The 24,340-nt window shown below is 40.1% G+C and overlaps 1 long non-coding RNA gene across 1 annotated transcript in view; it reads left to right on the forward strand.

The window, feature by feature from the left end:
• Window positions 1-23,553, forward strand: part of LOC145539828 (uncharacterized) — a 30,578-nt gene extending 7,025 nt beyond the window's left edge. The window contains exons 2-3 of the long non-coding RNA XR_014077984.1: window positions 19,064-19,147; window positions 19,708-23,553. This is a non-coding gene — a long non-coding RNA (uncharacterized LOC145539828). The remainder of the gene's footprint in view (window positions 1-19,063; window positions 19,148-19,707) is intronic.
• The last annotated feature ends 787 nt before the right edge of the window (window positions 23,554-24,340 follow it).

Consider the following 24,340-nt stretch of genomic DNA (forward strand, 5'->3'; position numbering starts at 1 on the left):
AACATTTTCTACCCATTAGATTACCAAAATTAAAAAAAAAAAAACAGAAAATTGAGAACATATTCTCTTGGCAAAGCTCTAGATGAACAAAAGTTCTCATGTATTATGTTACTGATGGGAATGTTACACTGGGGTGGAGAGTTTGACATAACTCTCAAAATCTCATCTACCTGTTGACTCAGCTGTTTCAGTTCTAAGAATTTCTCCCAAAGATACACTGACAAAATTACAAGCAAGATTCATTCATGGTGTTATTTATTACAGCACTATTTGTAATAGCACAAAACTGGAAACAATTCAAATGTCCATCATCAGGGAACTGATAAAATAAGCTAAAGCACACAATGGTGCTTAATGCTGTTACATAAAAGAATGAGAAAGACCTCTGGTGACTGTTTTAAAATGATTTCTAAAATATGTTACTGAGTGCAAAAAGGTGTAGCAATGTGTGTATGATATGCGGCCATTCATCTCAGAAAAGGTCTTAAGTTGTTGGTTTAACTTGACACATGAGATAGAAAGAGAAAACAAAAATTTAGATTTATAAGGGAGTGCAAGAGTAAGGTAGAGGGGGAATATATGTTTAGAAATCACTTAAATTTGTATAATTATAATGCAAAACTAAGCTAAAAGAGCAATCCTAAAACTTAAAGCAAAATGAAAAAAAAAATGAGCCTGTGAGTTGAGTTGGTGGTACAGTCATACCATGAGGAATTATTTTCAGTTAGTTTAAAACACAGTAATTTTATTTTTTCCCAGTGGGATTGATCCCTAAGTAGAGGCAAAACAAAGCAAGGAGAAAGCTTATGTTCTTTCACTAATCATGTTGTTAATGGTAGTGTTAGTATTGTTCATCTGAAAGGATTGTGTGTGTATTTTTCAATAAATGAGGAATTTTTTTGATGTCAGTGAGTACCATAATCTAAGGCATGGGAGAAAGAACATACAGAGAGATGACTGCTGAAGTTAAGAACATTGGGTAGTCCTGATATGAATTAAAAATATCAATATCAACTCCTGATGTATTTTACCTGAAGAAAATTTCTTAATTCTAGCCTCTGAAGAGGCCTTGAAACCATGACTCAGTTCAGTCGCTCGGTTGTGTCTGACTCTGAGACTCCATAGACTACAGCATGCCAGGCTTCCCTGTCCATCACCAACTCCTGGAGCCTACTCAAACTCAGGCCCATCGAGTCAGTGATGCCATCCTCTGTCGGCCCCTTCTCCCCTACTTTCAATCTTTCCCAGCATCAGGGTCTTTTCCAGTGAGTCAGTTCTTCACATCAGGTGGCCAAAGTATCGGAGCTTCAGCATCAGTCCTTCCAATGAATATTCAGGACTGATTTCCTTAAGGACTGACTGGTTGGATTTCCTTGCAGTCCAAGGGACTCTCAAGAGTCTTCCCCAATGCCACAGTTCAAAAGCATCAATTCTTCAGTGCTCAGCTTTCTTTATAGTTCAGTTCTCACATCCATACATGACTACTGGAAAAACCATAGCTTCGACTAGATGGACTTTTTCGGCAAAGTAATGTCTCTGCTTTTTACTATGCTGTCTAGATTGGTCATAGCTTTTCTTCCAAGGAGCAAGTGTCTTTTAACTTCATGGCTGCAGTCACCATCTGCAGTGATTTTGGAGCCCAAGAAAATAAAGTCTGTCACTGCTTCCATTGTTTCCCCATCTATTTGCCATGAAGTGATGGGACCAGATGCCATGATCTTAGTTTTCTGAATGTTGAGTTTTAAGCCAACTTTTTCACTCTCCTCTTTCACTTTCATCAAGAGGCTCTTTAGTTCTTCTTCACTTTCTGCCATTAGGGTGATGTCATCTGCATATCTGAGGGTGTTGATATTTCTCCTGGAAATCTTGATTCCAGCTTGTGATTCATTGAGCCTGGCATTTAGCATGATGTACTCTGCATATAAGTTAAATAAAAAGGGTGACAATATACAGCCTTGACATACTCCTTTCCCAATTTGGAACCAGTCTGTTGTTCTATGTCCAGTTCTAACTGTTGCTGCTTTACCTGAACACAGACTTCTCAGGAAGCAGGTAAGCTGGTCTGGTATTTCCATCTTTTGAAGAATTTTCCACAGTTTGTTGTGATCCACAGTCAAAGGCTTTGGTGTAGTCAATGAAGAAAATAAATGTTTTTCTGAAATTCTCTTGCTTTTTCTATGATCCAATGGATGTTGGCAATTTGATCTCTGGTTCCTCTGCCTTTACTAAATTCCAGCTTGAACATCTGGAAGTTCTCTGTTCATGTACTGTTCAAGCGTAGGTTGGAGAATTTTGAGCATTACTTTACTAGAGTGTGAGATGAGTGCAATTGTGTGATAGTTTGAGCATTCTTTGGAATTGCCTTTCTTTGGGATTGGAATGAAAACTGACCTTTTCCAGTCCTGTGGCCACTGCTGAGTTTTCCAAATTTGCTGACATATTGAGTGCAGTACTTTCACAGCATCACTTTTAGGATTTGAAATGGCTCAACTGGTATTCCATCACCTCCACTAGCTTTGTTCGTAATGATGCTTTCTAAGGCCCACTTGACTTCACATTCCAGGATGTCTGGCTCTAGGTGAGTGATCACATCATCATGGTTATCTGGGTCATGAAGATCTTTTTTGTGCAGTTCTTCTGTGTATTCTTGCCACCTCTTCTTAATATCTTCTGCTCCTGTTAGGTCCATACCATTTCTGTACTTTATTGAGCCCATTTTTGCATGAAATGTTCCCTTGGTATCTCCAATTTTCTTGAGATCTCTAGTCTTTTCCACTTTATTGTTTTCCTCTATTTCTTTGCATTGATCGCTGAGGAAGGCTTTCTTATCTCTCCTTGCTATTCTTTGGAACTCTCCATTCAAATGGGTATATCTTTCCTTTTTTCCTTTGCCTTTAGCTTCTCTTCTTTTCTCAGCTATTTGTAAGGCCTCCTCAGACAACCACTTTGACTTTTTGCATTTCTTTTTCTTGGAGATGGTCTTGATGATTGCTTCCTGTACAATGTCACAAACCCGCATCCATAGTTCTTCAGGCACTCTGTCTGTCAGATCTAATCCTTTGAATCTGTTTGTCACTTCTACTGTATCTAGGTTATACCTGAATGGTCTAGTGGTTTTCCCTACTTTCTTCAATTTAAGTTTGAATTTTGCAATAAGGAGTTCATGATCCGAGCTACAGTCAGCTCCTAGTCTTGTTTTTGCTGACTGTATAGAGCTTCTCCATCTTTGGATGTAAAGAACAGAATCAATCTGATTTTGGTATTGACCAGCTGGTGATGTTCACATGTAGAGTCTTTCCTTGTGTTGTTGGAAGAGGGTGTGTGCTATGACCTGTGCGTTCTCTTGGCAAAACTCTATTAGCCTTTGCCCTGCTTCATTCTGTACTCCAAGGCCAAACTTGCCTGTTACTCCAGGTATTGCTTGACTTCCTACTTTTGCATTCCAATCCCCTATAATGAAAGGGACATCTTTTTTAGGTGTTAGTTCTAGAAGGTCTTTTTAAGTCTTCAGAGAACCGTTCAACTTCAGCTTCTTTAGCATTACTGGTTGGGGCATAGACTTGGATTACTGTGATATTGAATGGTTTGCCTTGGAAAGGAACAGAGATCATTCTGCTATTTTTGAGACTGCATCCAAGTACTGCATTTCAGACTCTTTTGTTGACTATGAGGGCTACTCCATTTCTTTTAAGGGATTCTTGCCCACAGTAGTAGATATAATGGTCATCTGAGTTAAATTCACCCATTCCTGTCTGTCTCAGTTCACTGATTCCTAAAATGTCAACGTTCACTCTTGGCATCTCTTGTTTGACCACTTCCAATTTACCTTGATTCATGGACCTAACATTCCAGGTTAATGAACCCTCTTGTCTCCTAGATTATGGTCTCTGAATTTCAGCAAAACAAACCAGGACTTTTTGGACAAATGATGGTCCCAGGTCTAGGGCAAGAAATGCATAAAACAAATGTGGATTTGGATATACATTTTACAGAAGTCAACAAGTCCCCTTATGGTACTAGCTTGTTTAGCCTTGCTAGAGGATACAGGGCAAGAAGAATAGCATGCCAGGGGCAGGGGCAGGTATGTCAGCTCATGTACAAAGGAATGAGACCAAATGAGTGGGTACAATGATGCTGTAATCCACTATCCAGGTATCTTTGTTAAGACTGAGATACTCATTCCTCTTGTTGGCTGCTTGCAGTCCACGCCTGAATCTTCCTCTGGGAATTGCTTTCAGTGGAAGAGAGCTGCCTTGCTCCAATTCAGGGAGCAGTCCTGCCTAAATTGGGGCCACCTCAGTTACTGAAGCTTCCCTGATAGCTCAGTTGGTAAAGAATCTGCCTGCAATGCAGGAGACCCTGGTTTGATTCCTGGGTTAGGAAGATCTGCTGGAGAAGGGATAGGCTACCCACTCGCTGACTCTTGGGCTTCCCTTGTGGCTCAGCTGGTAAAGAATCCACCTGCAATGTGGGAGACCTGGGTTCGATGCCTGGGTTGGGAAGATCCCCTGGAGAAAGGAAAGGCTACCACTCCAGTATTCTGGTCTGGAGAATTCCATGGACTGTATAGTCCATGGGGTTGCAAAGAGTTGGACACGACTGAGTGACTTTCACTCACCAGCTACTGAGGAATTCCAATTAGATTGGCTGAGGTTTCTAGTTTCAACTACGTTACAGTTTAACTTGTCTCTCTGTACAGTCCTGTTCCCCTCACTCCCCATGAGCCCCCTCCAGTGCACCTCTAGTGCATAAATTTCCATCTCATAGTCTGTTTCTTGGGGAACTGATGGGTAAGGGAGCCATTCCGGCTTATGAGCACCATTTCCCTTATGAAACAATATGGTTTACTTCCTCCCAGGGGAATTGTTTCCAGGGGTCCTAGCAAGGGACACGTAGTTACAAGAATGCACTGCTTTCAGAGAAGCTCAAACTATGGATCCCATTTAGATATTTATAGTTAATTCACAATTCTCTCAGTCCAGGTGTAGTTTACTAATTAGAAGTAATTTTATAAGAATCCTCCAAGACCAGGTGTAGTTTACTAATTAGAAGTCATTTTATAAGAATCATCCAAGGCCAGGTGTAGTTAACTAATTAGAAGTCATTTTATAAGCAATGTTGCCTGGTAACATAGACGACTTCCACCTTTATCATGTTTCCAGGGGAACAGAGCTAGGAAGTTAACTCAAGGTCATTTTTCTGGAGAGAAAGAGAGTGAGTTTGTTAACCATTCACATTTAAAGATAATCACAAAGATAACTGAAACAAAAGAAAAAATCCCAACAATCCTCTCTTGGATGATACTAGGAAACTAACATATTTTGAGACCTGGTAAATAAAGGGAGAGAATAATTTATCTAGATTTTGTTATATGAACTGTATAAGGGGAATTTTCTCTTCACAGAAGTATCCTGGCTTCTGTGAGGATCGAAGAGAGGTTGAATTGTGATATCATCCATTGCAACTCCTACTGAAAAGGTGAATCTAGACAGGGGTCCCCAACCTCCAGGATCTAATGCCTGATGATCAGAGGTAGAGCTGATGTAATGATAGTAGAAATAAAGTGCACAATAAACGTAATGCCCTTGAATCATCCCAAACCATCCCCCACCCTCCTGTTCTATGGAAAAATTGTCTTCCATGAAACTGGTCCCTAGTGTCAAAAAATTGGGGGACTACTGATCTAGACAATATCACCAGGGACAGCTAATAGTGCCAAAGACCATCATACATTGTGAGCCCCCTGATGGAAGTACACAGCACAACCTATAAAGTATTGCAAAAAGTTCTCACCTGAATTTAACCAGACTTCTAGATCTAACTACCAGTTGTTCAGACAGTTGATATCAAGGTGAAACAGTTTGCAAAATGCAGATTGTGGAAAACACAATGACCTAGTTTCTTCAACAGAGACTTTGCAAGGGAGACACACACATACACAGATATAAAGGCGAAAATTTCTGATTTAAAAGAGATCTAAGACACAAGAGACATATAAACCAATTGTAATTCTTGAGTCTAAGATCCTGATTTGAACAAGTTGTAAAACTATTTATTATTCATGATTCAAGTGAGGGATTTGAATATTGCTGGAAGATTGGATGATAGGAAGAAATGATTATTAATTTTTCAGGTTTGATAATGGTATTGTGGTTATATTATTTAGGAGAGTCCTTAACTTTTACAGGTAAAGATAGATACATTTATAGATTAAGTGATAAAATATCTGTTCCCCTTCCTCCAAATAATCTAGACTGTAGCGAAGTGGGTAAGAGATTACATGAAAGAGATGAAAGTGGGTGAGAGATTAAAGACTGGCCATGACCTGATAACTGCTGAAGCTGGCCACTAGGCTTATGGGGGTCCTTTATACCATTTCCATGACTTTTATGTGTTTGAAATTTTTAATTATAACAAATAGAAGCATATACACATTTACTTTTTAATATAATCATCTCACTCCTGGAAATCTTCCATAGGTATAAGGATTCTTAATGTAGCAACACTAACAAAAAGAAAAGAAATCCTGGAAATAAAATGAATACTCAACAATGACATATGGTTGAATGAATTGTGATAGCATACTGTCATTAAAAAGAATAATTTAGAGCCAACCCAATTCACCTGGAGGAGTTTTGGGGAATAATGTTGAATGAGAAAAGCAAGATGCACACAGGAGTATACTTTTTGAAAGAAAGAAAAGACGTGTGCCTATTTGTCTACTATGTGTAGTGTATATTAGAGGGTGTCCAGAGGGGCGTTAGCATGGTTTCCTTGGGGCTGGGGATTGAGAAAGTATGAGCCCCGGTTGTGGGGTCAGACTGTGTTCTGGTCCAACTTTGTCACTAGTGGTATCACTACGGAGAGTTCAGCAGTGTGCATGGAGCACTTCCTGTGTGCCTGACTGGCCTAGCAGCTGATGATACAGCAATATAGATGCTTCCCTGGAAGTCTAGTGGTTAAGAATCCACCATCCAGTGTAGGGGATGCAGATTCCACCCCTGGTCAGGGAACTAGGATCCAACATGCCTTGGAGCAACTAAGCCCGTGTTGAAAATAACCAAGCCTGAATGCCTCCATGAAGATCCAGCTTAGCCGGAATAAAAAAGATAAAATGTTGTTCCTATCTCTGGGAAGGAGATGTTGAGGAGGGAAGGTTGAAAGGTCAACATGCGTAAATTGCAGAGTGCTGTGGGCATGTTGCTTAACTTTTATGAACCTCAGTTTTCTTATTTGTGAAATGGGATTATGACATATGCTTCATAGGGTAATTTTGAGGTTTAAATATGTACAACATGAATCTAATTGCACCATCTTGGGCCACAACCTTCTCATTGTAAGGCCCTAGCAACCTGCTGGTATTGTCCCCAGGGGCAGAAAGATGGACCCTGAGAGCCCACAAGGTGAGGGAGAGTGTTGGTCAAGGAGTCAGTCTGAGAGCTAAGACAGAAGAGGGAGGTAGAATTGTATGATGGTTTCTTGAGAACATAGAAGAAATGAGGCAAATGTGTGCATTTATCCTTCATTTGAAAGCATTCAGTTAATCTGTGTGTGTGGGCTTCCCCAGTGGTGTAGACGGTAAAGAGTCTGCCTGCAATATGAGAGACCCAGGTTCGATCCCTGGGTTGGGAAGATCCCCTGGAGAAGGAAATGGCAACCCACTCCTGTATTCTTGCCTGGAGAATCCCATGGACAGAGAGCCTGGCGGGCTACAATCCAAGGGGTCACAAGTAGCCGGACATGACTAAAAGACTAACACTCAATAACTGAATGTGTGTGTTAGTCGTTCAGTCATGTCCGACTCTTTGCGACCCTGTGGACTGTAGCTCACCAGGCTCTTCTGTTCACTGGATTCTCCAGGCAAGAATACTGGAATGGGGTGCCATTCGCTTCTCCAGGGGATTTTCCTGACCCAGGGATTGAACCCAGGTCTCCCGCATTGCAGGCAGATTGTTTACCATCTGAGCCACCAGGGAGGCCCATTCACTTAATTCTTTATATTAATACCTATACACGAGTGAACAAAGTAGACGAAGACCTGTGCCCCTTCAGAAGTGATAGTCCAAAAAGGGGAGACAGACACTAGACATGAAAAGGAATAAATGAGTAAATCTGATGATTCATTAAAGTTTCGTGGGAAAGAGGAAAAGCAGAGCAGAGGAAGTGTATTAGTTAGCTAGGGCTGCTGTAACAAAGTGTCACAGACCAGGTGACGTAAACAACAGAAATGTGTTGTCTCACTGGTCCAGAGCCTGGAGGTCTGGGATCAAGACCGTGCTTCCTCTGCCGAATCTAGAGAAGGATCTGTTCCAGGGAACTCTCCTAGCTTCTGGTAGTTTCCTGGCTTGTGGCACCTTAACTGCAATCCTCACCTGGCATTCTTCCTCTATGCATGTGTGTCTCGGTGTCCAAATTTTATTTTTTTCTAAGGACATCAGTAAGATTAGGGGCCATTCTGCTCCAGTGTGACCTCATCTTAACTAATTACATTGACAATGACCCTATTTCCATATAAGTCCCATTTGGAGTTATTGGGGGTTGAGACTTCAACAAACGAATTTACAGAACAGGAAGGGATGTGGAAGTGCCCAAGATAGTGGGCAGCCTGCAGTATTAAATTGGGAAACTTGGTGAGAAGGGGACATTGGAGAGGTTTGAAGAAGGTAGGGAGTGGGCCAAGTGGCTATCTGGGGAACTGAAGACTATCCCAGGTAGAGAGGACAACCAATGCAAAGACATCTTGGCAAGCGTGTGCTTGAGATTTTCTAGGAGCAGCAGGAAGGCACTGTGGCTGCAGCAGAGAAGGAGTGAACCAGGAGATGTCAGATGGGATCATGCCCTAAGCATGCGGCCCTTGGACACATGTGAAGGACTTTGGCTTTTACTTGGAACGTAATGATCGGTGGTTCTGGACAGAGTGGCTGTGTTGATAGACACAGTAGATGGATGGGGAAGCAGTTAAGAAGCCATGTCTGTGATCCATGTGGGAAATGACTGAATTAGGAGAGAGGGGAGAATTGCTGGAGCAATCTCCTGAGTAGAGAAGGGGAATCGGTCCAGTGCACAAGTAGAAGGATTGGCATGGGTACTTGGCCTTGGTGAATGTATTTAATTTAAATACTTTCCCCTTATGACATATTTAAAGAATCTAGCAAAGTATGTGGTGGACAGAAGATTCTCAGTACAGGTTAGTTTTTCTTTCCTCTCCCTTCCATCCCAGAATCTGGTCTCCTCAGCAACCACCCATCATTCTCCATTCCCATCACTCAACTTGCTCTCTATTAGTTCTTTAATCTTTAAAGAATGTGAGCTGGTAGTGGCTTATAGAAATGTTTTAATGGTTGCTCAATGAATCCCAGGTTTTGGAGAAGTACATTGGGGCCATGTGAGGGTTCAGGAAATCCTAAATGGAGGAACTCTCAGGGATTCCTGCCCATTCCCCCGTGCCTACTCCATTTCTCACTTTATCCAGAAAATTCAATACCTATGGTTTGTATGAAAGTGTTCGTTGCTCAGTTGTATCCAACTCTTTGTGACCCCATGGACTGTATCTCGCCAGGCTCCTCTGTCCATGGAATTCTCCAGGCAAGAATACTGGAATGGGTAGTCAGTCTTTTCTGCAGGGTATCTTCCTGACCCAGGGATTGAAACTGGGTCTCATGCATTGCAGCCAGATTCTTTACAGCCACCAAGGAAGCCCCATGGTTTGTATAGAGGGGCACATTCAAGAATTTCATTTAAAAGCAAGAAGATTTCTGCTTCTTAAAAGTAATCCATTGCCTCAGAGCATTTCTTTTGTCTGAGATATTTTAAAACCCCCTAACTCAAAAGAAATGAATCTCTAATGGTAGAATTTTAGATCATGGTTCTATTTATTTTGCGGCAAACAGATTTTTTCTGACTTCACCCAATAATAATGATGACAGCAATGATAACTAATACTAATTCTGGGCTATACTTGCCCTTGTTTAGGATCCTGCCAAGGAATTATAAAGAATGAAGCTACTCATAGTCAAAGCATAGATTTGTGAAGCCATTATGTTAAACCTTGGAGAGCTCTTAACAATACTCTAGTTTCAATCCTCTCATTTTATTAACAAATAACTGAGAGAAATGTTGACTTGGTCAAGTTTATCCGATGGCTGGGTCTAGAATCCAAGCAACCTATGTCCCAGGTCCCCAATTTTCTCATTACATCCTGCTAGAAGGTAGGTGTCCTCAGATTAGGATAAGGAGTGCCATATCACAGCTGTTGAAACAAAGGGTAGACATGCAATGAATACTGAAGACATTTGATGTGACATTTACCATCCCTGGGAGTTCAGGTTTATAAGCTCCACCACATGTAAGAGCCTTTTAAAGTCTCTAATTGCTCATTTATCTGATGTTGCAAAAACAGTCTCCACAGATACAAACTGGCAGATAAATATGTTGCTGAGAATTTATTTAAAGTGATAAACTAGCATAATGCATCTTCCCTTGAGAGAATTATCAAAAGCACAGGATTATACCACCATTTGAAGTCATATTTCTTTTGGAGTCATTATTGGCTGTGGCCTCCTAATTTTCTTGGGGGAATATTTCATTTTTTACTCCACGAACGACTGCACTATAAATAAACCTGCCAGCTCCCATGGGTACATGTGAATCAGAGCAACCTGGTAAAGGGTAAAGAAGACAATTTGGGGGTTGGCCAGATGTGGCTGTGGGTTCTACCTCTGCCTCTTAGATCTCTCTTACTTGGGGTGAGTGCTTTAGTTCTGGATGCCTTAATTTTCTCTTTGGTAAAATGGGAATTATAATATCTTCCTCGTAGGATGGTTGTGGGGATTAAGGGAATGAAGGCTGTAGGGCATCTTATGCCATGGCTGGCTATGGTGGTGGTTTAGTCGCTAAGTTGTGTCTGACTCTTGCAATCCCATGGACTGTAGCCCACTAGGCTCCTCTGTCCATGAGATTTCCCAGGCAAGAATACTGACTGGAGTGGATTGCCATTCTCTTCTGCAGGGGATCTTCCCAACCCAGGGATCAAACCCAAGTCTCCTGCATTGCAGGCAGTCTCCTGCATTGCAGACACATTCTTTACTGACTGAGCCACAAGGAAAGCCATAGCTGGGTATGGTAGGTGATAAATAGTGAACCACTTTGTTCAGAGGCAGAATAGAGATGTGACTTACAGGCCAAGTGTAGCCGCTGGACCAGCAGTTCCAGTTTGGGGGCTTTGACATCAGTCTGGTTGGATTCGAGCTTCAGTGTGGTTAGTAATTAGCTATGTAGCTTTGGGTGAAATCACTTTCTTAAAGTTGATGTTTGTTCACCTATAAAATGGGAAGGATGACCATAGGAGTACCTATTTTGTGGGTCATTTTTACATACCAGTGAGATGTTGCAGAGACTCTCATCCTGGCTTGGCATTTGAGGAATCGCTATTAGAATTTTCTAGAGCCTGCTGTCCAGAAGCAGTAAGCCTGTGGTAAATAAAACTAATGTGACAGTTTGGGAAAAGGAAAGCTACTTCTGTGTTCCTGTTTCACATCAAAGTATTAGATGGATCTTTGGTTTCCAAACCACAACCTACCACATTGTGTTAGTACTAAGTCTTAATAGTGATTAGTGTACTTCTGGGGCAGTTGGAGAGGAGGTAAGGTGGGGAGAGGGCTGGCAGTTGGCTCAAGCTTAAAATAAAAGGCTTGTACCAGCAGGACTGGAATAGACCTCAACAGTCATCTGCTCCAGGCCCTGTTGATACGGGAACACTCCCCCAGCATCCCCGACTCATGAACCCTCAGTTTCTCCCTGTACTCCTCTAGTGTTGGGGAGCTTCTTCCTTCTGCCAAAAAAAGTCCATTTTTGTTCAATTTGTGAGGTCTCCAGTTGGGAAGCTCTTTTAAGTTAAGATGTGCAGTTCAGTTCAGTTGCTCAGTCATGTTCAACTCTTTGCAACCCCATGGACTGCGGCATGCCTGGCTTTTCTGTCCATCACCAACTCCCAGAGCTTGCTCAAACTCATGTCCATCAAGTCAGTGATGCCATCCAACCATCTCATCCTCTATCATCCCCTTCTCCTTCTGCCTTCAATTTTTCTCAGTTAAGATGTAGTAAGGCTCAAAGAAACATGGAGTCAGTCTGGAACTGCTGTAGACTGACTGTTTGTGTCCCCACTAAAATTCACACATTAAAACCTAATCTCCAGTGGGATGGTATTTGGAGATAGGGTCTTGGGAAGTGATTAGGTCATGAGAGTGGAGAGTTCACAAGCAGGATTAGTGCCCTTAAAAAGAGACCAAATAATACTTTGCCCCTCCTGCCATGGTGAGGACACAGCAAAGACTGCTGTCCTCAACACGGCAGGAATGGGTCCTCACCAGATCCTGCATCTGGGCCTTGATCTTGGACTTCCCAGACTCCAGAACTGTGAGAGATAAATGTTTGCTATTTAAGCCACTCCGTCTATGGTAATTTTGGTTATAGCAGTGTGAATGGACTAAGACAGGGACTATGTCTCAGGGTTGGGAACCAGGTTTTCCAATGTGATGTTTCCTTATTATGAAATCATTCTAGTGTGATTTTTATTCATTAATCAATTTTGGGGGACATTTATACTCTCAAAGGGTGAGGCACATTTTTTATGAGATATTCGTATGTTTAATTTGCAAGGAAAGGTTTTGAATTCCACAGGAAACTAAGTACTTTCTTGATTGAATTAAGTAAACAAACTATTGACTTTGTATTAGCTCCAAGCTACACTCAAAACCTCAAATTTCTCTTGTGTTAGTTATATGAAAGGGAACATTAGCCTTATTATTCAGAGCCCTCACTTTATGACAGCCCTGAGTTAGCTTAACAGTAATTGGTCAATGTCATTTACTGGAACAATCTGAATACTTGCCAGTACTGAAAACACTGTCTTTACTGGGTAGAAAAGGTTTAGTACTTGGGTTCCAGGCATTGACGCTCCTTGTGGCAACAAAATTTCTCCTCAAGAGATAGGATTAATCATTCCAGACAAAATTGTGATCCACTTCTTTGCCTGTTGGATCACCAGCATGCAGAGTCCAACACAACCAGATCTCCATCTTGACTTCTAAGTCAAAGGAAATGTGTCATCTAGCAGCAAGATTTCCCTCTTGAATCTAAGACTGTTTAAGCTAGCAGAACCCAAAGGTGTAAGGCAGCAAGTAAAAATTCTCTAAGTGGATTACCAGGCATGCTGATGAGAAGAACTACTCCTATTTCACCTTGTGATTCTCAGATGCAGGCACAATACCGATGGCGGAAAACTACCATCTATCGGATGTTTACCCTCCTAAAAGAGCCTTTAGGAGGGTACCCCAGTCTTGTAAGGTATTGTTTCCCGGCTAGCTCTGTGGTGAGTCTTCAGCAAGCTGTTCCATGATTCTGAGTCTAGTTGCTTCTAGGTGATGGGGTAAATGCTAGGATGTGTTGGAATTCTGTGAGCATGAGCCACCTGTTGTACTTCTTTGGCCATGAAAATGAGTTATTTGGTCAGAAACAATGTGGTGATGGTTAATGAGATAATGAATAAGCATTTAAGTTCACAGATGGCTGTGTGCTCAGTAGGGCTGATCTGGATTCAGTAGAAGGACCTAATTCAGTGAGGTCACATTGTTGCCCCTCTAGGATGGAAGGGCAGCATGGCAATCCCAGTACCACAGGGTGACTGGACGACTCTGCAGGGAACAGTGCCATGTTGGGATTTCAGCACTGATCTCTGCTGTTGGCAGGTCACTCTCAGCAGTAGTTTAGGTGGGTTAGGATTGGTAGGGAAGGTCCATTTGGAGCTCACATATAGCTTCCCTCCTTGTCGCTGCATTCAGGAGCCCATTGAGCAAGCACTGAAGTGGCCGGGGAAAAAGGTTGACAAATCAACAGATTCTATTGGGTTAGCTAAAAGTTCATTAGAGTTTTTCTGTAACATCTTCCTGAAAAGCCTGAATGAATATTTTGGCCAACCCAATATTTTGTCCACTTGATTATAGCAATCGCCTTTGAATGAGCAATCACATAGGACATAAATATCCAGATTTTGTACCCATTTTGAGAGGGCCATCCATAAACTTTCCCTGCAGACTTCCCGGTCACCAATTCTTTTCTTTCCCAACACTGACCTTATAGCCAGACTTGTAGCCATTGCTTCTGAATCAATGTAGGCTCTAATTTTCTGTAATGGGATTCATCAGGCTTGTTTTTGCCTGAACTAGAGTATTTACAGCTATGTAGATAACATTAATTCCTCAGTAGGTTGTCAAACTCTTTCATTTCAAGGAATGCTGTGATCAATTATCCATCGCCAAAAGTCCCGTGGAGTTAAAACATTGGTAGTCCCTTTATCTCTGTTTCCCATCACAGTGGTTACACCAACTTTGTTTGTGGTGATTAATTTCTACCACCTGGCCTCTCTGCCTCTTCCAGATACCATTATTTCCATTAAAATAATGGAATCATTAAAATGGCAGTGGTATTGCACATTTTATATTAAATATATTCTTAAAGGAATAAGTTTGTTGACTGCATTGTAACCGAAAATTTAATTTCATTTTCTGATTGTTTTCTGCTGAGCCTGATTTTAGTATGTTGAATTTGTTTCCTATGAACTCACTAAAATCACTTATTAACCCTAATAAATTTCATTGTAGATTTCTTAAGATTTTCTATGCTATCATGTCATCTGTGCATAAATATTTTACTTTTTCCATCTCATTTTTTTCTTTCCTATTGCACTGACTGGAACTTCCAGTACAATGCTGAACAGAGGTGGTGATAGTGGACATGCTTTCCTTGTTCCCAAGCTTAGGGAGAAAGTATTCTATCTTTTACACTTAAGAGTGATGTTGACTGTAGTTTTGTTGATATTAACTGTAGTTTTAAAATTATATTACTTTTATAAGTTTCTTCTATTCCAAGTTTTAAAGTTGTTAATGGATGTTATTTTATCAAATAATTTCCTGCTTTTATTGAGACAATAAATGGTATTTAAAAATGTTTTTAATTCACAAAAGAGACCATCTGTCCTTCACTACAGGAACTTTTTTTGTTTTTACTATAAATTCAATGTCTCTAATAGCTATAGGGCTTTTCATATTATATATTAAATTTTGTCAGTTTTGGTAGGTTGTGGTTATAAAGGAACTTATCTATTTTTTCTAACTTGAATGTATTGGCATAATGTACATAATCTTTTTTTTTTAGTATTTACAAGATCTATAGTGATATCCATGTTTCAATTTCTGAAACTGGTAATTTGTATTTGTCTCTTTTTTCTTGTCATTCTCACTAGCAGTTTTTAAATTTCTTAGTTAAAAAACTTTGTTTTATTGATGCTATTTGTTTTCCATTTTATTGATTTCTATTCTTGTTTTTTATTGTATCTTTCCTTCTAGTTGCTTTGGTTTAATATGCTCATCATTTTCTATATTCTTAAGGAAACTTAGAGTATTCATTTAAACTTCCATTTCTAATAATAGCATTTGAAGCTATAAACTTCCCAATCACTTCTTTAGCTATATCCCATAAATGTTATCTTTTATTTTCATTATTATTCAGTTTTTAATATTTTTAATTTTTCTTGTAACCCCTTAATTTCATTTTGACTTAAAAGTTATCAAAAATATGTTGTTTAATTTCAAATATTTAAGATTTTTCTAGATATATATTGCCATAGATTCTAATTTAATTGTATTATGGTCAAGAATATACTCTGCAATTACAATGTTTTGAAATGTCTTAAGCCTTATATTACCCAACTTATGGTCTAGATTGAAGAACATCCCACTCATGCATTCTTCAGTTGTCTTATAAATATTATTTAGTCCAAGGCACTTGATAATATTCTTATCATCTGTATTTTTAGTGATTTTTTTGGCTAGTTCTATAAATTACTCAGAGAAGTATGTTGAAAGTCTCCAACAATGATGATGGTTTTATCTATTTATTTCTTTAATTCTGTCAGATTTTGTTTTATTTTGGAAGCTCAGATATTATGCATATAAACATATATGGTGGTTATTAGTTCCAAATGAGTTGATTTTTTTATCATAATAATGGCCTTCTTTTTTTCTGTAATAGGTATTAATTTAATTTTTTATTGGAGTGTAATTGCTTTACAATGTTGTATTAATTTCTGCTGTACAACAGACTGAATCAGCTATATGCATTATATTAATTAATCACCAATTTTTTAATGTTCAATATTTGATGGACAAATACAAAATCTTTTTGCCTTTAACTTATTTTTCCTTTATATTTAAAGTGCATTACATGTTGACAGTATATTATTGGTTCTTATTCAGTTTGACAACCTCTGACTTTTTAAAAATTGAAGTATAGTTGATGTATAATGTTATATAAATTACAGGTATACAATATAATGAATCACAATTTTTTTTTTTTGAGTTTTGTGCATTGTATTTAACAAATGTAGGCCATAAACTTAAATCTTAAGATTTGCATAATATCTTGTATTTACACATATCTTTATTTCAGTTCTCTTCAGTCTTTTTGTGTGGACTTGTATTTCTATCTGATATCAGTTCCTTTCCATCTGAAGCACTTCATTTAGCATTTCTTGAAGTATTATTCTCATGATAACAAATGTTCTCAATCTTAGTTTATCTAAAAAAGTCTTTATTCATTTTTATTTTTTGAGGAATATTTTCCACAGGATATAAAACTGTGAATTTTTTCTTTCAGCACTCTACAGATGTCACTTCTTAGTACTTTGATCTTGGTTGTTTTTAAAGAGAACTGGTTATTATTCATATACATTTTTCCTTTATCTAGTGTACTGTTTTCTGTGGCTGCTTTTGAGATTTTTCACTTATCTTTGGATTAAGCAGTTTGACCATGGCATGCCTAGCTCTGCTTTTCTTAGTATTTTTTTTGTTTTGTTTTGGTTTGGTTTCTCTGAGCTTCATGAATCTATGCGTGCTAAGTCACTTCAGTCGTGTCTGACTCTGTACAACCCCATGGACTGTAGCCCGCCAGGCTCCTCTGTCCATGGATTCTCCAGGCAAGAATACTGGAGTGGGCTGCCATGCCTTCTCCAGGGGATCTTCCCAACCCAGAGACCGAACCTTCGTCTCTTATGTCTCCTGCATTGGCAGGTGGGTTCTTTACCACTAGTGGCACCTGGGAAGCCCTCATGAATTTATAAGTTGATGTTAACAAAATTTGAAAAAAATTCATCCATCATATTTTCAGATGTTCCTTTGTTTCCCTGTTGTCCATCTCTTCTTCTGGGACTGCAGTTGCTTGTTATTGTCCCATAGGAATAGGACACTGCGACCCTTTCGTTAAAAAAAATTCTCTGTTCTCTCTGCTTTTCAATTTGGAAAACTGATATTGATCTCTTTCAAGTTCAATGACTCTTTCTTCTGCTATTTTTAATTTTCTGTAAAGCTTATCCAGAAAATTTTTATGTCAGAGATTATACTGTTTTAGTTTTTAATTTTCTATTTGGTTCTTTTACATTTCTCTGCAGAGGATCCTGTTCTGTCCATCCATTTTTATATTTACCTTTAAGAGTTTGAAAATATAATAGCGACTTTAAAATCCTTATCTGGTAATTCCAATATCATCTCCTCAGTTGATATCGATTGATAATTTTTTCTTAACTATGGCTCACATTTTCCTGTTTCCTCATATTGTCTAGTTAAGATATAATTGTAGGAACTTCCCTGGTGGTCTAGTGGTTAGGAATCCACCTTCCAGTGAAGGGGACGTGGATTCAATTCCTGGATTCAAGCCCATGAACTGCAGTGATACATTCAAATAAATAAATAAATATTAAAAAGACTGTATACTGAACATTAGGATGAGACATTGTTCAAACTGTAGATTTTCTTATTTTCCTCCAAAGATTGGTGGCTTTTAATTTTAGGAACCAGTTTTCTTATTTGAACTCAGATTCCAAACTCTATCTCTTCTATGATTGGCAACAGCTGAAATATGCATTCAGTTCTTTCTGTCTTTTGACTATTAAGTGAAGTGAAAGTTGCTCAGTGTGTCCAACTCGTTGTGATCCCAGGGACTATACAGTGCATGGAATTCTCCAGGCCAGAATACTGGAGTGGGTAGCCTTTCCCTTCTCCAGGGGATCTTCCCACCCCAGGGATCAAACCCAGGTCTCCCGCATTGCAGGCAATTCTTTACCAGCTGAGCCACAAGGGAAATCCTGCCAAAGCTCCAGGTATTTTCTCCCACTTGTATGTAATTCATGGGTCAACTGAGGATTTGAGTAGGCTTTACATGCAGATTGTAGGCTTTATCTCTGTGGCCTTCTTACTTTCCAGGCACTCTGGCAGCCATGAACTCCATCCTCTGAGTCGGTAAGGCTGCAGGGCTATGGATGTTTGCTAGATTTCCAGCCCGGCTTTGTATGGACTGGGGAAAGCCTGAAGGTGAAAATATGCACAAACCATTATTCAGCGCTGTCCTCTTTTAACAAGTTCCTCCAGTATCTGCCTGTTTTGATTGCTTTTTAATGCTTTCAGGTAGATTAGATTTTCTTCAAGTTTGTTCAGTTTATAATTAATATCCGTGGGAGAGTTTATCTGATAGTAGCTACTTTTGTTACAGAAGCAGAATCCCTGTACCTTAAACTTTAAATTTAAATTTTACTATAAAATACATACTTGCACATAAATTCACCAAGTTTTTCAGAGAGGCCATTGCATTTTCTTCAAGTATGTTCCTTTTTTGAGTATGTATGTCCACAGCTTCCAATTTGGATTTCTTCAAGAGTAAAATAAGAACTTAAAAACACTTACGAAGGACAAAGCCTTTCTTCGTGGTCTTAGACTCAAACTGACAATTGTGCTCATCTGATTTCAACAGGCACAGCTGGCTTCAGCTTCAAATAGAAGGATTGCTGTTGTTGCTTAGTTGTTCAGTTGTGTCTGACTCTTTGTGACCCCATGGACTGTAGCCCACTCAGCTCCTCTGTCCATGGAATTCTCCAAGCAAGAATACCCGAGTGTGTAGCCATTTCCTTCTCCAAAGGGTCTTCCCAACTCAGGGATTGAACTTGCGTCTCCTTCATTAGCAGATGGATTCCTTACCACTGAGCCACCTGGAAAGTCCTTGACTAGAAGGATGTAGGACAGTAAATACAGAAGGACAGCGTCAGGTATGCTTTTGTTCATGGTGTTCTCACACTAGTCAAAAGTCTATTTTTTAGAGCTTTGAAGGGCAACTCAGGTTCTGCAAAGGATACCAGAACTGTGGTATGAAAGTGAGACATATTTTCCGGTTATAGACAGGACAGTATCTCTCATCTTATATGCTCTTCTTAAAATGTGAACCTGTGACTTCTGTCACCTAGTGGTAGAGAATTTGTTCCCTTACTTTGGACCTACTTTAGAACAATTTTGAAAAAAATATGAGAATTATCTACCCCTCAAATATTCATTAGTAAAATCACCTGGCTATAGTATTCTGGGCAGATGTGAGATCTTGACAGGGTGACTCTTTGACATGTTTCTTAGTTTCTACCATGATTTTCTCCTTAATTTGGAAGTTTTGGTAATTTATATTTTCTTTAAAAAATCATACTTTTTGTTCGCATTTTCAAAGTTACTAACTCAGTATTGGGCAAAATATACCTTTGAATTTTCCTCCGCATTTGTGTTTTCTTCTTTATTCATTTCTAATTTTTACAATTTTGCATTTTCTTTCATTCCTAATTAGGCCCAGCAATAATGTATTGTGAAAGTGAAAGTCACTCAGTTGTGTCTGACTCTTTGTGACCAGATGGACCGTAGCCTGCCAGGATCCTCTGTCCACGGAATTCTCCAGGTAAGAACACTGGAGTGGGTTGCTGTAGTTGTGCTGATTTTTTTTCTCTAAAGAACTTGATCTTAAAAATCTTTAATTCTATTATTTGTTGATCACAAGTTAATTATTTTTCCTTGAACTTCTTTTTTCTTTCTTTTTAAACTTTTTATGTTTCATGCTAATTTAATTTATATTCATTCTTGTTTATTGTTGTAATATGTGTTTAAAGTTATGAGTTTCCTTGTTGGTACAGTTTGAATGTCTCCCAGTTCTAATTTGTGATGCTATTATTTCATTTTTAAGATATTTGACAATTGTAATTTATCTATTATCTTTGACCCAGTGGTTAATTAAGAGAGATATTTCCCCCTTAATTTCCATGTGTCTGGCATTTCTTCGTTTCTGTTTGCTACTTATTATTGTTTTATTGTATTACATTCTTAGAATGTAGTTTGCGTTATAACAACTTCTTGGAATTTATGTCTAAAAGATGGTAATTTTTATAAATGTACCATAGCTTCCTGAGAAAACATAAATTCAATTATATAGTTCATATAGTTTATATCCTCATTTGCATCTACTTGATCTGTTACAGATCTAAAGAGGTACATAAAAATCTATTAGTTTTATATTTTTGTCAGTTTCTCTTTGTATTTCCTGCAGTTTTACTTTACAAAGGTTGATGCTTTGTTATTTGATTCCCAATGGTTCGTGACAGTATTATCTGTAAAGTGGATTGCGGCCTTCATCATTATGAAGTGATTGCTTCTGCCCTCATGCAATGCTTTTGACCTTGAATTCAACTTTATCTAACAGCAGAGTCACAGCTCCTGCCTCGTCTTCATTTAGGCTTTTGCTCCAGGTTAGGAAGCTGGCTTGGGAACAGGAGAAGTGGTGTGGCTGCCCATCTGTCTCCCTCTGCCCTGCCTACATTGCTTCTCTGTGTGGTGGACGGACAACATCCTGCAGAGGGCCCTGCTTCTCCCCTGGCCCATGAAAGCCCAATGTCCCCATCTCTCCCAGCTGAGGGCTCTTCAGGTCCCCTTTCCCGATCTTCTCAAGTTTACCTCGCATTGGGTATTCACTGGTGAATAAGACCCAGATCCTGGGAGACATTCAGAGGGAGAAGTCACACTAGAGAATAGCAAGAGTTACCTCTGATGCAGCCTCTGTTCTGTGTGGGAGGACACAGGGCGCCTCCCCAATCCAGTCTTCCTGAGGAGGTGACACAGGTGACATACAGCCTCCATAGAAGATAGCCAGGCAAATGGCAAGGAATATGTGGACTTTCAAGACAGAGAGGATGTAATGATCAAAGGCAAGGAGATAGGTATTTATATACTCGTGTCACAAAGAAGGTAGTTGAATTTCAAAGGAATGAAATAATTAGCCCAAGGTAACAGTTAGTAAGTGATAGAATCAAGATTTGAATCCAGGTTCTTCTGACTTGGAAGTCTATGCTCTGCCCACTTTATTGTGCCACTTGCCCAAATGCCATTTTCCCCTCAACAATGTTCCATTTCCTTATCCTCTTCATGTATTTACGTTTTTAGTTACCACACTTTCTGCTCTAGTAACAAAGCTTTCACAAAGAAGAGCAAATGATTGACAACAGTTTAAAGTCTGAGTTATTTTCTCTCCAAGGAGATCTGGATTTTAATGAGATTAAAGTCAGAGGCTAAAAGAATGCAACTCTAGTGGTGGAATTCTGTTCCTTGTTTAGAGATGGGAGTCATTCAACACTTGAGAAGTTTCACCTCTGGAGCTGAACTGAAGGCTGGCCTCCCTCTCATCATCTCTGTTTTTCTTTGGTTTTCCATTCCTGTTGTTCCTTCATTCACATAAATCCCCAGCTCCTTTGTGCCAAGGAGTCCTAACCCATCTCTTGTGATTGAATCCACACTGGAACCCTGGACCTCTGGGAAGAAGGTGCTGAGAGGGGAACACAGGCTTCAGTGAGTGAGAGCCAAACTTTGCTCAGTTTACAGTTTTCTAAAGCTGTTCCTGCTTATATACAGATTCTTCCTTCATTTACAAGACTCCCTTCTCCTGGAGTCCAGGGCCTTCCAGCTCTTGAATTGCCAGGAATATTTACCTGACCTGTGTCAGAAGGAAGCCAGCTTCTTTCTGCCGTGGACCTCTGGCTCTGAATGAGTTTCTTCCATAAATTCATGCTGCCTTTTTCACCCCACATTCCCACACCCCTTTGAGATGGGAGGCACTCTTGAGGCCCTGAATTTGATTGCTCCCTGCTCCAGAGGCCCATCTGAAATGGGGAAGTGGGAGTGATACCTACCAGGACTCTTGGTCCTCCCCAGTCAACAGAAATTGATAAGATGTCAGACAAGATATTCAGGCAGGGCTTTACTGGGACTCCTGCAGCTACAGGAAGGAGTGAGAACAAACAACAGATTCCTTTGCTTGCTCCCTGAGTAGGGTGTTAGTTGGTTCCTTATATAGGGTTAGGGTAGGGGTGTGTCCAGGGGGTCAAGATGGAGGGTGGCTTAGGTGGTTTGGTGGCAATTCACCACCCTTTGGTGGTGTTGAGTGCAGGGGACATGCACAGTACCCTATTTTTGCTCCTGGTTCTTCATAAGTGGTAGTTGGGTTTTGGGGGGATTTTTGTATCTTGTTGTCCAGAATTCACTCCAACTGCACATGTATGCAGTTATTTTTAGTCCCTTGTAGTTTTTTGTAGTTTGTTGCCCAAGGAGATATTTGTCCAGGTGCAAGGACTGCAGCAAAGGGTCCCAGGTCCCAGCCTGTCTTGAGAGGGAAGCCTTCCCTTAGGTTTTGCTCTTCTCTCTTTGGCCTTGTCAAGAGTCTGGCCAGTGAGAGCACAAGAAATACAGAAATGCAAGCACTTTGTTACTCAGTTTACACTTTTACTGTCACTGAATGTATTTTTCAAACTTAAAATCAGTGAACGTGGTGGGGCACTCAGGATTTTTTGTTTGGATTGAAGTAAAATAATACCCATTCAAAACCTGCTTAAGCAGAAAAAAGGAAATTTTGACTCATTTAACTCATTTAACTGAACCGCCCAGATGGTTTCAGACATCTATAGATGGATTTATTTCAGAGTTATAGATGGATTTAAAGATTCAAACACTGTTATATCAGACTCAGTTTCTCCCCACATCTCAGCTCCGTGTTTCAGCTCTGACTTGGCTGACAGTCTCAGGTTCCATATGGTAACATGATGGTGGCAACAAGTCTCAAACTCTTTTCTCCTTACAGTTTAAATCCAGAAATGAAGACACTTGTCTCTCTCCTAGAAGACCTACGTGCTTGTGTCAGTCTTGTCTGACTCTTTGCAACCCCATCCATGAACTATAGCCCACCAGGTTCCTCTATCAATGGGCAATTCTCCAGGCAAGAATACTGGAGTGGGTTGCCATGTCCTCTTCCTGGGGATCTTCCCGACTCAGGGACCAATCCTGCTTCTCTTCTCTTATGTCTCCTGTATTGGCAGGCAGGTTCTTTACCTCTAGCTGCTACTGCTGCTGCTGCTAAGTCGCTTCAGTCGTGTCCGACTCTGTGCAACCCCACAGACGGCGGCAGCCCACGAGGCTCCGCCGTCCCTGGGATTCTCCAGGCAAGAACACTTGAGTGGGTTGCCATTTCCTTCTCCTCACCTCTAGCGCCACCTGGCAAGCCCTAGCAGCATCTTATTGGCTCGAGTTGGGTCATGTGACCATTCCTAAGCCAATCGCTGTGGCCAGAGGAATGCAGTGTGCTGGCGGACTTAGACCCAACTTACATGTTCACTCCTGAAGCTGGGCATTGGCTGAACCTACCAAGAGCACATGGACTGAGTGTGGGAGGGGGTGATTCCCCAGAGAAATACAGGGATGGGGTGGGGTTACCAGTACCATCACAGATAGATGGTAAAGAGCAAAAGTACAGATACTCACCACACCCGAACTGACCAAGAATTTTGAACTTCCAGACTTAAAGCCAGATTGAGAGAAGTAATATGATGCCAGTGTATTGTCATTTCTGGAACATATTTTTCGTTCAGTGACAAGCCTGTCACAGAGTATCAGTGATTTACGGTCACTGAACTGTTACCTCAGTCCCTATGGTCTTTATAATTATTTGGTGATATCTTCCAGGGGAAACCAACAGAGAAAAAACCGAATCTCACCCAGTCTAGATCATGTTGGATATTTTAAGAGAGATTGTTTTGAAAACCTATTTATTATATGGGCTGAGAGCCTATAAATTGCTCTCAGTGTTTTCCAGAGAAGTGTGACGTGCCCTGAAGGCTGCCAACAAAATGTCAAGTCAGCCAGAGAAAAGTAGAGAACCTTGGAAAAGACGTTATTGTTTCCCATTAGCTTTCATTCCATCTGAATCTGAGCAGGTGACATGAGGAAGGAAAGAGGAGAGAAGAAAGGCATGGAATGCTGAATAAGCCCTTTACCAATAGTTTCAAAGGGAGAGATGCCACCTTCATCATTTTAATTCGAAGGGAAGCACTCATGGTTTCAAAGACATTGGAGTGTCTCTGCTTGCAGAACAGAACTTTACAGTGTGAAAA

The sequence above is a fragment of the Giraffa tippelskirchi genome, chromosome 2 (assembly GCF_054371585.1).
Source record: "Giraffa tippelskirchi isolate mGirTip1 chromosome 2, T2T-mGirTip1v1.2.pri, whole genome shotgun sequence".
NCBI classification, from domain to species: Eukaryota; Metazoa; Chordata; class Mammalia; order Artiodactyla; family Giraffidae; genus Giraffa; species Giraffa tippelskirchi.